Genomic DNA, 2,559 nt, shown 5'->3' with positions numbered 1-2,559 from the left:
TGAGGAGTTTCTTCCCTTTCATCATTTCTTCCCTAATGTATTCTTTTTCTTTCCTATCTTAAAACTGATAAGATTGAACAAAACTACTCTCAGACCTTGTGTTTCTCTTTCCTTATTCTCTTTCTGACCCTTGAAAACAATGGGATGCTGAAATAACCTTTGTCTCTTCTACTTCTCTTGAAATTAAGAAATTAATTATCATTTGGACCATTTCAGTTGCTCACTTGAATTTACCTTTCTAGGCTTCTTTTGTCTTCCCTGTTTACATTTCAAAGGTCTAGTTCTCTTTTCATCAGGAATGCATGCTTGAAAGGTCTCTATTCTATTAAAGATCTATTTTCCCTCAGCAGTATATAGTGAATGTTTAATAAGTGCTTTATGTTTATCTATTCAGCGTAGTAAGTTATTTGTGGTTGAAGTCTTGTTCTGTTGCCTTTCAGGATATAGGGTTCCAAGATTTTCTCTCCTTTAGATATTTGCTACATTGTCTTGGGTGATCCCAGCTGTGATTTCCTTGATATGGTGACTACTTGCAGGTGTTGGTTTTGATTATGCGATATCTGAGTGTTGTCAATTTGGGATTTCTTTCAGAAGGTAACTAGTACACTCTTATTTTCGTGTTGTGGGGTGGTTCTGATACATCTGTACAATTGGATTATTTTAATTAAAATTTATTTTATCACTTAACAGAAATTTATTTCTTCTCATTCCTACCTCTACCTCAGAATAAGCAAAAACAAAGTATTTGTACCAAATACATATCAGCAAGCAAAACAAATTCTCATATTGACAAAGATGTGTGTCTCATTGTGCATATTTATTTAATCCATCACCTTTGTCAAAAAGGGGATAGCATTCTTCACCAGCAGTCTACGGGAATCATAGTTGATCATTTCATTTTATTGCATCATTTACATTAATCAGAGTTCTTAAGACTTTAAAAATTGTTTATTTTTATAGTATTATTGGTCTAATATAAATTGTTCTCTTAATTCTGTTCACTGAAATATGTATTAAGTCATGCAAGTCTTCTCCAGTTTCTCTGAAACCATCTATTTCTTATGGCAGAATAGTATCCCATTACATTCATCTACCATAACTTGTTCAGTTATTCTCCAACTGATGTACACCTCTTTAGTCTCTAATTCTTTGCCATCACAAAAAAATAGCTGTTAGGAATATATTTATGGAATATATGTATTTTTCCTATTTCTTTGAATTCTTAGGCCTAATAGTGACATCACTGGGTCAGAGGGTGTGCTCAGCTAGTAACTCTGGCGGCAGAGTTCCAAATTGCTTTCCAGAATGGCTAGATCAGTGATAGTTACACATGTACGCATGTGCGCGTGCACACACACACACACATATACACATATATATATATAAAACACATATATATTCTTTTTGTGGTGGCAAAGAATTGGAAATTAAGGAGATGCTCATTGGTTGGGGAATGACTAAACAAGTTGTGTTATATGATTGTGATGGAATACTGTCGTGCTATAAGAAGGACGAGGGTGGTTTCAGAAAAACCTGGGAAGACCTATCAACTGATGCAGAGTGAAGTGAGCATAACTGGGAGAACGTTGTACATAGTAAAAGCAACATTGTAACAGTGATCAGTTGTGGAAGACTTCTGGTCTGTGAAGATTTCAATTGATACAGTGATCAAAGACAGTTCTGAAGGACTTAGGATGAAAAATGCTATCTACCTCCAGAGGGAGAACCCTGAGCTCTCTGATGAACTCTGAGTGCAGATTGAAGAATAATTTTTTTTCACTTTGTTTTTCTTTTATAACATGGTTAGTATAGAACTATATTTTGCATGACTTCACACGTATAATAGGTATCATATTACTTGTCTTCTTATTGGTTGGGAGAGGGTCTTGAAGGAGGGAGAGAATTCAGAACTCAAAATAAAAAATGAATTTTAAAAAAAGAAAGAATTATTCTTTAACCATTTATGAAAAGGAGAATGACACTTATTCTTATAAGTTTGAATCAGTTCCTTATATATCTTACCAATGAAACCTCTATTAGAACAACTTGCACAGATATTTTTCCAGTTGTTTCCCTTCTAATCTTAGCTGCATTGTTTTAGTTTGTGCAGAACATTTAAAAAAATTTTATGTAATCAAAATTACCCATTTATCTTCTGTGCTTCTGTCTTTTCTTCATTCACATGTGAATTCTTTGCTGTGTCTAAAAAGGTAATTTATTCTTTGTTTATCTAATGTGCTTATGAGGTAACTATTTTTATCCAAATCATCTGTTTGCATTTTATCTTGGTATATGGTATAAGGTATTAGTCTAAACTTCATTTCTGCCAACCTACTGCCAAGTTTTCCTAGCAGTTTTTTTTTTTAAGTCAGTAAATTCTTACCCAAATATCTGAGCTCTTTGGATTTATTGAGCACTGTGTTATTGTGTTCATTTGCTTCTAAGTCTAATTTGTTCCACAGTGGAACTTTTTACTTTTTACTTTTAACCCATACAAAATAGTTTCAATTATTACTATATTGTAGTGTAGTTTTAGACCTGATATTACTAGGTCCCTTT

This window comes from Vombatus ursinus, unplaced genomic scaffold (genome assembly GCF_900497805.2).
Source record: "Vombatus ursinus unplaced genomic scaffold, bare-nosed wombat genome assembly UNPS02014870.1, whole genome shotgun sequence".
Classification (NCBI taxonomy): domain Eukaryota; kingdom Metazoa; phylum Chordata; class Mammalia; order Diprotodontia; family Vombatidae; genus Vombatus; species Vombatus ursinus.
The sequence above is the reverse complement of the archived record's forward strand: the minus strand, read 5'-3'. Positions refer to the sequence as shown.